We start from the raw sequence: 11454 nt of genomic DNA, 5'->3' as shown, positions 1-11454 counted from the left end.
GTGATTCACCCATATGACATTTTGGCCGATTCCCCATATTTTCCTTGCCAAAAAACCCGATACTGATTATTAAAAACTTTAAGCGGCCTTTTTAAGTTTAAGCGTTCCAGTACAGTTAAATAGTTAACACACACCCATGGACGCAGCGGTCTAAGGCACTGCATTTCAGTGCTAGAGGCGTCACTACAGACACCCTGGTTCGAATCCAGACTGTATCACAACCGGCCGTGATTGAGAGTCCCATAGGACGGCGCCCAATTGTCCCGGCGTCGTTAGGGTTTTGGCCGGTGTAGGCCGTCATTGTAAATAAGAATGTGTTCTTAAATGACTTGCCTGGTTAAATAAAGGTTAAATATTTAATTTAAAATATACTGTCTAGGTAGAGGGATACATATAAATCAAGATTGTGTGTGTGTAATCTAGATGTATGGTGAGCCCCCCCCCCCCCACCGCTGCAGAAAAACCATTCCTCATTCCTAGGGGAAACACTGGATAAATAACAGGCCTATTTGTATTTAACAACTAAAGACTGTACTTGCTGTTCATGCTCTTGATTGTATAATCCAGATCACTCCCTTTTATTTATACCCACTTCCTGTTATGGTTTGTATTTGTCTCTGAGGTCACTGAACAGGACTTGTTTTCCAGTTAGGATCCTGACATGGTGGTTTGGTTTTATTGACCAAAAACTCAAGATTAAATCACCATGCTGTTTTGACAAGTGAAAACTCCAATACGGATAAATAGTCTAATATCTGGATTTTACAGCGATTATTTACAGAATGTATGCCTAATGATCGGCTATGAAAAGGGCTATATAAAATAAACTTGATTTGATGCCTAATTTCATCGGCGGTTTGGGTTTATTTAATAATCTAATCAAAACTGCATGCCTTCTCTTAATTCTAACCAGGCAGCATGACCAAATGCTCAGCCTATATTTAGATGACGATGCTGTTTGACAAGTGAAAGCTAGGAGTGAGCAATACCGTCACTTACCGCTCTGAAGAGACAATCAAGAAGTGGTGTACAACTCCTACATTTATACAGTTGAAAATCAAACTGTTAAAGCCATACAGCCAAGGGACCGATTTTGGGCTGTTTAGTATTTTTGTCTGCGTCCTAAATATAATAGTGCCCTGTTCCTTTCTCTATAGGACCTACAGAGCGCTAAGTACATAGGATATAGGGTTATGGGGGATAGACATTACCTTACTGTTTATCTCAGTAAGGGCGGAGGCCAGACTGGCCTGTTCATTTCCATCTGTGGCTGTGTTTTTCCAATGTGGTCTCAACGGGAGTTGTACATTGACGGACAGCGGAGATCCATACAATTTACATCCATTTTCACGGACCAAAAAAAGTTCCGATTTTATCAGTTTTTTTTTTTTTGATGGGCCGACGGATACGTAACCATCCATTTAGCCAATGAGAAAAGAAGAGGCGTTTTCACGTCACACGTGGACCAAAATGTATACATTCTAATTTGGTGTCCATTCTCCACGGATCAGTCTGACCTCTGGCTGTCTCATCTGCCTGTGTTTTATCTATCAAATCATTAACGAGCTCACTGTGATGGTTTTTTCAATTCAAATATTCAAAAAGAAGAGAGGTCTGAGTGGGGAGGAGGAAACTGAAAACTTGCTGTTATTGGCAGAGAGGTTTGGAGCGCGCTTTCTTATTGGTCTATTAACTAATTTTACCACCTGGTGATGTCACCGGTCAGACCAAAACTCCATCCCACCAAAACAGGCTGAAATTTTAGCCAGTCTTTACAAACAGCTCTTACACTAAAAGGGCATTTTCATTATTTTCACCATTTCCTGGTATTATTCCAACAATGTGGAAATGTGTGTATAGAACAGGATCATCTGCGTTATGACTGATCTGGGCCTTTAATAAAGCTCTAGCTGCAGGACTACATGTCAGAGAGGTAGTAGGAGGATGTAGTCTAGCAGGGGTCTTCTACAGCTGGGTCCCTAATGGAACCCTGTCCTCTACTACAGCTGCGTCCCAAATGGAACCCTGTCCTCTACTACAGCTGGGTCTCAAATGGAACCCTGTCCTCTACTACAGCTGGGTCCCAAATGGAACCCTGTCCTCTACTACAGCTGGGTCCCAAATGGAACCCTGTCCTCTACTACAGCTGGGTCCCAAATGGAACCCTGTCCTCTACTACAGCTGAGTCTCAAATGGAACCCTGTCCTCTACTACAGCTGGGTCCCAAATGGAACCCTGTCCTCTACTACAGCTGGGTCCCAAATGGAACCCTGTTCTCTACTACAGCTGGGTCCCAAATGGAACCCTGTCCTCTACTACAGCTGGGTCCCAAATGGAACCCTGTCCTCTACTACAGCTGGGTCTCAAATGGAACCCTGTCCTCTACTACAGCTGGGTCCCAAATGGAACCCTGTCCTCTACTACAGCTGGGTCCCAAATGGAACCCTGTCCTCTACTACAGCTGGGTATCAATACAGGGGGTATCAATACAGGGGGTATCAATACAGAGGGTATCAATACAGGGTGTATCAATACAGGGGGTAAAGTAATGCTGCTCACTACTGAACAGACTGCTGCTTCAATTGAGTGTAAAATGTGTGTGTGTGTGTGTGTGTGTAGATCTAATGTAGGGGTGAAGTTCACCACACTAAAAGCACTACTCTTGAGCTTAGTCAAAAGGCAAAGTAGTGATACACACACACACACACGCACACACACACACACACACACACACACACACACACACATATACTAAACAACAAGTGTGTGTGTGGTTTGAGCAAGACGGGTGACCAGTCCAGCAGCTTGTGCAAGACAAGTTGTACAATATGTGCTATACATGCAAAGACACACACACACACACACACACACACACACACACACACACACACACACACACACACACACACACACACACACACACACACACACACACACACACTATTTGCTCTGCCTTGTAGCTATTGGGAGGCGAGAGGAGAGTGAATCTGGCTGACTTCCTATTGGATCACCAGATGTGAAGGCACTTGGCTGGAGTTGAGATGAGGTAATCATGTGACGGATATCCTCCCACTGCTGCAGAACAACACTGGGACTGGCAACGACAGGTCTGTGTTTTACCATTTAGTCTGTAGTAGGGCCGACCCCATATAGTCTGTAGTAGGGCCGACCCCATATAGTCTGTAGTAGGGCCGACCCCATATAGTCTGTAGTAGGGCCGACCCCATATAGTCTGTAGTAGGGCTGACCCCACATAGTCCACTGGTCTGTCTGTAGTAGGGCTGACCCCATATAGTCTGTAGTAGGGCTGACCCCATATAGTCTGTAGTAGGGCCGACCCCATATAGTCTGTAGTAGGACCGACCCCATATAGTATGTAGTAGGGCTGACCCCACATAGTCCACTGGTCTGTCTGTAGTAGGGCCGACCCCATATAGTCTGTAGTAGGGCCGACCCCATATAGTCTGTAGTAGGGCCGACCCCATATAGTCTGTAGTAGGGCTGACCCCATATAGTCTGTAGTAGGGCCGACCCCATATAGTCTGTAGTAGGGCCGACCCCACATAGTATGTAGTAGGACCAACCCCATATAGTCTGTAGTAGGACCGACCCCATATAGTCTGTAGTAGGACCGACCCCATATAGTCTGTAGTAGGACCGACCCCATATAGTCTGTAGTAGGACCGACCCCCATATAGTCTGTAGTAGGGCCGACCCCACATAGTATGTAGTAGGGCCGACCCCATATAGTCTGTAGTAGGGCCGACCCCACATAGTATGTAGTAGGGCTGACCCCACATAGTCCACTGGTCTGTCTGTAGTAGGGCTGACCCCATATAGTCTGTAGTAGGACCGACCCCATATAGTCTGTAGTAGGGCCGACCCCATATAGTCTGTAGTAGGGCCGACCCCATATAGTCTGTAGTAGGGCCGACCCCATATAGTCTGTAGTAGGGCCGACCCCATATAGTCTGTAGTAGGGCCGACCCCATATAGTCTGTAGTAGGGCCGACCCCATATAGTCTGTAGTAGGGCCGACCCCATATAGTCTGTAGTAGGGCCGACCCCATATAGTCTGTAGTAGGGCCGACCCCATATAGTCTGTAGTAGGGCCGACCCCATATAGTCTGTAGTAGGGCCGACCCCATATAGTCTGTAGTAGGGCCGACCCCATATAGTCTGTAGTAGGGCCGACCCCATATAGTCTGTAGTAGGGCCGACCCCATATAGTCCACTGGTCTGTCTGTAGTAGGGCCGACCCCATATAGTCCACTGGTCTGTCTGTAGTAGGGCCGACCCCATATAGTCCACTGGTCTGTCTGTAGTAGGGCCGACCCCATATAGTCTGTAGTAGGGCCGACCCCATATAGTCTGTAGTAGGGCCGACCCCATATAGTCTGTAGTAGGGCCGACCCCATATAGTCTGTAGTAGGGCCGACCCCATATAGTCTGTAGTAGGACCGACCCCATATAGTCTGTAGTAGGGCCGACCCCATATAGTCTGTAGTAGGGCTGACCCCATATAGTCTGTAGTAGGGCCGACCCCATATAGTCCACTGGTCTGTCTGTAGTAGGGCCGACCCCATATAGTCTGTAGTAGGGCTGACCCCATATAGTCTGTAGTAGGGCCGACCCCATTTAGTCCACTGGTCTGTCTGTAGTAGGGCTGACCCCATATAGTCTGTAGTAGGGCTGACCCCATTTAGTCTGTAGGAGGACCGACCCCATATAGTCTGTAGTAGGGCTGACCCCATATAGTCCACTGGTCTGTCTGTAGTAGGGCTGACCCCATATAGTCTGTAGTAGGGCCGACCCCATATAGTCCACTGGTCTGTCTGTAGTAGGGCTGACCCCATATAGTCTGTAGTAGGGCTGACCCCATATAGTCTGTAGTAGGGCTGACCCCATATAGTCTGTAGTAGGGCCGACCCCATATAGTCCACTGGTCTGTCTGTAGTAGGGCCGACCCCATATAGTCTGTAGTAGGGCCGACACCATATAGTCTGTAGTAGGGCCGACCCCATATAGTCTGTAGTAGGGCCGACCCCATATAGTCCACTGGTCTGTCTGTAGTAGGGCTGACCCCATATAGTCCACTGGTCTGTCTGTAGTAGGGCCGACCCCATATAGTCTGTAGTAGGGCCGACCCCATATAGTCCACTGGTCTGTCTGTAGTAGGGCCGACCCCATATAGTCCACTGGTCTGTCTGTAGTAGGGCCGACCCCATATAGTCTGTAGTAGGGCCGACCCCATATAGTCCACTGGTCTGTCTGTAGTAGGGCCGACCCCACATAGTCCACTGGTCTGTCTGTAGTAGGGCTGACCCCATATAGTCTGTAGTAGGGCCGACCCCATTAAGTCTGTAGTAGGGCTGACCCCATATAGTCTGTAGTAGGGCCGACCCCATATAGTCTGTAGTAGGGCCGACCCCATATAGTCTGTAGTAGGGCCGACCCCATATAGTCTGTAGTAGGGCTGACCCCATATAGTCTGTAGTAGGGCTGACCCCATATAGTCTGTAGTAGGGCCGACCCCATTTAGTCTGTAGTAGGGCTGACCCCATATAGTCTGTAGTAGGGCTGACCCCATATAGTCTGTAGTAGGGCCGACCCCATATAGTCTGTAGTAGGGCCGACCCCATATAGTCTGTAGTAGGGCTGACCCCATTTAGTCTGTAGGAGGACCGACCCCATATAGTCTGTAGTAGGGCCGACCCCATATAGTCCACTGGTCTGTCTGTAGTAGGGCCGACCCCATATAGTCTGTAGTAGGGCTGACCCCATATAGTCTGTAGTAGGGCCGACCCCATATAGTCTGTAGTAGGGCCGACCCCATATAGTCCACTGGTCTGTCTGTAGTAGGGCTGACCCCATATAGTCTGTAGTAGGGCTGACCCCATATAGTCTGTAGTAGGGCTGACCCCATATAGTCTGTAGTAGGGCCGACCCCACATAGTCCACTGGTCTGTCTGTAGTAGGGCTGACCCCATATAGTCTGTAGTAGGGCTGACCCCATATAGTCTGTAGTAGGGCCGACCCCACATAGTCTGTAGTAGGGCCGACCCCACATAGTCTGTAGTAGGGCCGACCCCACATAGTCTGTAGTAGGGCCGACCCCATATAGTCTGTAGTAGGGCCGACCCCATATAGTCTGTACTAGGGCCGACCCCATATAGTCTGTAGTAGGGCCGACCCCATATAGTCTGTAGTAGGGCCGACCCCATATAGTCTGTAGTAGGGCCGACCCCATATAGTCTGTAGTAGGGCTGACCCCATTTAGTCTGTAGGAGGACCGACCCCATATAGTCTGTAGTAGGGCCGACCCCATATAGTCCACTGGTCTGTCTGTAGTAGGGCTGACCCCATATAGTCTGTAGTAGGGCAGACCCCGTATAGTCTGTAGTAGGTCCGACCCCATATAGTCTGTAGTAGGGCTGACCCCATATAGTCTGTAGTAGGGCCGACCCCATTTAGTCTGTAGTAGGGCTGACCCCACATAGTCTGTAGTAGGGCCGACCCCATTTAGTCTGTAGTAGGGCTGACCCCATATAGTCTGTAGTAGGGCTGACCCCATACAGTCTGTAGTAGGGCCGACCCCATATAGTCTGTAGTAGGGCCGACCCCATATAGTCCACTGGTCTGTCTGTAGTAGGGCCGACCCCATATAGTCCACTGGTCTGTCTGTAGTAGGGCCGACCCCATTTAGTCTGTAGTAGGACCGACCCCATATAGTCTGTAGTAGGGCCAACCCCATTTAGTCTGTAGTAGGGCCGACCCCATATAGTCTGTAGTAGGGCTGACCCCATATAGTCTGTAGTAGGGCTGACCCCATATAGTCTGTAGTAGGGCTGACCCCATATAGTCTGTAGTAGGGCTGACCCCATATAGTCTGTAGTAGGGCTGACCCCATATAGTCCACTGGTCTGTCTGTAGTAGGGCTGACCCCATATAGTCTGTAGTAGGGCTGACCCCATATAGTCCACTGGTCTGTCTGTAGTAGGGCTGACCCCATATACTAGAATGATGCTGACCCTAGGATAACCTCTAGTACTACTAGAATGATGCTGACCCTAGGATAACCTCTAGTACTACTAGAATGATGCTGACCCCAGGATAACCTCCCAGTACTACTAGAATGATGCTGACCCTAGGATAACCTCCCAGTACTACTAGAATGATGTTGACCCTAGGATAACCTCCCAGTACTACTAGAATGATGCTGACCCTAGGATAACCTCCCAGTACTACTAGAATGATGCTGACCCTAGGATAACCTCTAGTACTACTAGAATGATGCTGACCCTAGGATAACCTCCCAGTACTAGAATGATGCTGACCCTAGGATAACCTCTAGTACTACTAGAATGATGTTGACCCTAGGATAACCTCTAATACTACTAGAATGATGCTGACCCTAGGATAACCTCCCAGTACTAGAATGATGCTGACCCTAGGATAACCTCTAGTACTACTAGAATGATGCTGACCCTAGGATAACCTCTAGTACCACTAGAATGATGCTGACCCTAGGATAACCTCCCAGTACTAGAATGATGCTGACCCTAGGATAACCTCTAGTACTACTAGAATGATGCTGACCCTAGGATAACCTCCCAGTACTACTAGAATGATGCTGACCCTAGGATAACCTCCCAGTACTAGAATGATGCTGACCCTAGGATAACCTCTAGTACTACTAGAATGATGCTGACCCTAGGATAACCTCTAGTACTACTAGAATGATGCTGACCCTAGGATAACCTCCCAGTACTAGAATGATGCTGACCCTAGGATAACCTCTAGTACTACTAGAATGATTTTGACCCTAGGATAACCTCTAGTACTACTAGAATGATGCTGACCCTAGGATAACCTCCCAGTACTACTAGAATGATGCTGACCCTAGGATAACCTCTAGTACTACTAGAATGATGCTGACCCTAGGATAACCTCCCAGTACTAGAATGATGCTGACCCTAGGATAACCTCTAGTACTACTAGAATGATGCTGACCCTAGGATAACCTCCCAGTACTACTAGAATGATGCTGACCCTAGGATAACCTCCCAGTACTAGAATGATGCTGACCCTAGGATAACCTCTAGTACTACTAGAATGAGGCTGACCCTAGGATAACCTCCCAGTACTACTAGAATGATGCTGACCCTAGGATAACCTCCCAGTACTAGAATGATGCTGACCCTAGGATAACCTCTAGTACTACTAGAATGATGCTGACCCTAGGATAACCTCCCAGTACTACTAGAATGATGCTGACCCTAGGATAACCTCTAGTACTACTAGAATGATGCTGACCCTAGGATAACCTCCCAGTACTAGAATGATGCTGACCCTAGGATAACCTCCCAGTACTAGAATGATGCTGACCCTAGGATAACCTCTAGTACTACTAGAATGATGTTGACCCTAGGATAACCTCTAGTACTACTAGAATGATGCTGACCCTAGGATAACCTCCCAGTACTACTAGAATGATGCTGACCCTAGGATAACCTCTAGTACTACTAGAATGATGCTGACCCTAGGATAACCTCCCAGTACTACTAGAATGATGCTGACCCTAGGATAACCTCCCAGTACTAGAATGATGCTGACCCTAGGATAACCTCTAGTACTACTAGAATGATGCTGACCCTAGGATAACCTCCCAGTACTACTATAATGATGCTGACCCTAGGATAACCTCCCAGTACTAGAATGATGCTGACCCTAGGATAACCTCTAGTACTACTAGAATGATGCTGACCCTAGGATAACCTCCCAGTACTACTAGAATGATGCTGACCCTAGGATAACCTCTAGTACTACTAGAATGATGCTGACCCTAGGATAACCTCCCAGTACTAGAATGATGCTGACCCTAGGATAACCTCCCAGTACTAGAATGATGCTGACCCTAGGATAACCTCTAGTACTACTAGAATGATGCTGACCCTAGGATAACCTCCCAGTACTACTAGAATGATGCTGACCCTAGGATAACCTCTAGTACTACTAGAATGATGCTGACCCTAGGATAACCTCCCAGTACTAGAATGATGCTGACCCTAGGATAACCTCTAGTACTACTAGAATGATGCTGACCCTAGGATAACCTCCCAGTACTACTAGAATGATGCTGACCCTAGGATAACCTCTAGTACTACTAGAATGATGCTGACCTGTATCTGGTGACACCTTACGACAACCTGTAATTGCATCACAAGCTCCACATATAGATTTATATTGATTATTGATTAGAGCCTGGACAGTGACCTGAGCCTCTGATTTAAGTAACAGAACGTTCAGACAGAACAGCCATTGAATGTCATTAGGATTGACCATAGAAATGGATGTACAAGAACAGGACCTGGAGCCTCTGACCCTTGACTTGAATATGGATGTCCATTCTAGTAATTGCATTTCTATGGGTTAGACTTCACGTCGGAAGCCCTGGAGTCTTATTGAATCTGAGCCCCATTTAGAACGGTCATTGAGAAGGAGCCTATTAAAGTCTCTCCATTGGCGTTTAGCTCCGGTGACCTGTCAATCATCGCGGTGAGAAATGGCCCAGTCCTCAACAGGCAGCTTCATTAAATAGTACCCGCAAAACACCAGTCTCAACGTCAACAGTGAAGAGGCGACTCCGGGATGCTGGCCTTCTAGGCAGAGTTGCAAAGAAAAAGCCATATCTCAGACTGGCCAATGAAAATAATAGATTAAGATGGGCAAAATAACACAGACACTGGACAGAGGAACTCTGCCTAGAAGGCCAGCATCCCGGAGTCGCCTCTTCACTGTTGACGTTGAGACTGGTGTTTTACGGGTAGTTTTCAGCTGCACTAACTTAATTGCAAAAGGGTTTTCTAATGGATCAATTAGCCTTTTAAAATGATGAACTTGGATTAGCTAACACAACGTGCTGTTGGAGCACAGGAGTGGTGGTTGCTGATAATGGGCCTCTGTACGCCTATGTAGATATTCCATTAAATAATAAATCAGCTGTTTCCAGCTACAATAGTCATTTACAACATTAACAATGTCTACACTGTATTGCTGATCAATTTTATGTTATTTTAATGGACAAAAAATTAGCTTTTCTTTCAAAAACAAGGACATTTCTAGGTGACCCCAAACGTTTAAACGGTAGTGTATACTGAACAAAAATAAACATGTTGGATCCCATGTTTCCTGAGCTGAAATAAATATCCCAGAAATGTTCCATACGCACAAAAAGCTTATTTCCCTCACATTTTGTGCAGAAATTTGTTTACATCCCTGTTAGTGAGCATTTATCCGTTACCAAGATAATCCATCCACTTGACAGGTGTGTCATATCAAGAAGCTGATTAAACAGCATGATCGTTCATTACACAGGTGCACCTTGTGCTGGGGGACAATAAAAGGCCACTCTAAAATGTGCAGTTTTGTAACACAACACAATGCCACAGATTTGAGTGAGCGTGTAATTGGCTGACTGCAGGAGTGCACACCAGAAATGTTGCCAGATAATTGAATGTTCATTTCTCTACCAACGGCGTTTTCGAGAATTTGCCAGTACGTCCAACCGGCCTCGCAACTGCAGACCATGTGTAACCACGCCAACCCAGGACCTCCACGTCCGGTTTCTTCACCTGTGGTATCGTCTGAGGCCAGCCACCTGGACAGCTGATGAAACCGTGGGTTTGCACAACCAAATGGCGTGCTCGTCGTCCTCACCAGGGTCTTGACCTAACTGCAGTTCGGCGTCGTAAACAGACTTCAGTGGGCAAACGCTCACCTTCGATGACCACTGGCCTCGCTGGAGAAGTGTGATTCTTCACAGATGAATCCCGGTTTCAACCGTACCGGCCAGATGGCAGACAGCGTGTTTGGCGTGGTGTGGGCGAGCGGTTTACTGATTTCAACGCTGTGGACGGAGTGCGGAACCAAGGGGATTGAACAATACCTTTCTACCTTTTTAAGTGTAATAGAGTGATGAACCTAAAACAATGATGGCAAACATCTAAATGCCAATAAGAGATACCTAACAGCGGAGAACTGCTAATAAGCGCTAGCAAGTTATGTACTTTTCTGCAGTGAGTCATGCCTGGTGAGGCGGCTTCAAAAGGACCCTATAAATCTGCTCGCTGCCCCTTGGGGAAAGTAAGACCTGCCATTGAGTACATAGGACCAAATACATGGTCATAGAGGATAATAATTATTCTGATGAAGGAAAAGTGACTTTTTGATACAAAGACAAAACCAATGTTTAAGTGATAAGTGGAAGAAATGCAGAAATTGATCAAATAGTAAAAAAAAAAAAATTGTTTTATACTATTCAATCAGAAGCGAGAGAGACCCATTTTAATACCGCTTGGAATGTATTTGTTTAAATTACAAAAGCACAGCGTAAGGCATAGGGAAAATTGCCACAGGGGATGGGCGGACACGCCCCCCTCCAATATTCCGATG

General features: G+C 47.0%; 1 protein-coding gene across 1 annotated transcript in view; it reads left to right on the top strand.

Moving 5' to 3' along the window:
• The window catches only part of LOC129858943 (nuclear receptor coactivator 2-like), a gene marked incomplete in the record, with an annotated part of 197553 nt that overhangs the window by 26558 nt on the left and 159541 nt on the right, over window positions 1-11454 (top strand).

Source organism: Salvelinus fontinalis, chromosome 7 (genome assembly GCF_029448725.1).
Source record: "Salvelinus fontinalis isolate EN_2023a chromosome 7, ASM2944872v1, whole genome shotgun sequence".
Lineage (NCBI taxonomy): Eukaryota > Metazoa > Chordata > Actinopteri > Salmoniformes > Salmonidae > Salvelinus > Salvelinus fontinalis.
The sequence above is the reverse complement of the archived record's forward strand: the minus strand, read 5'-3'. Positions and strand labels throughout refer to the sequence as shown.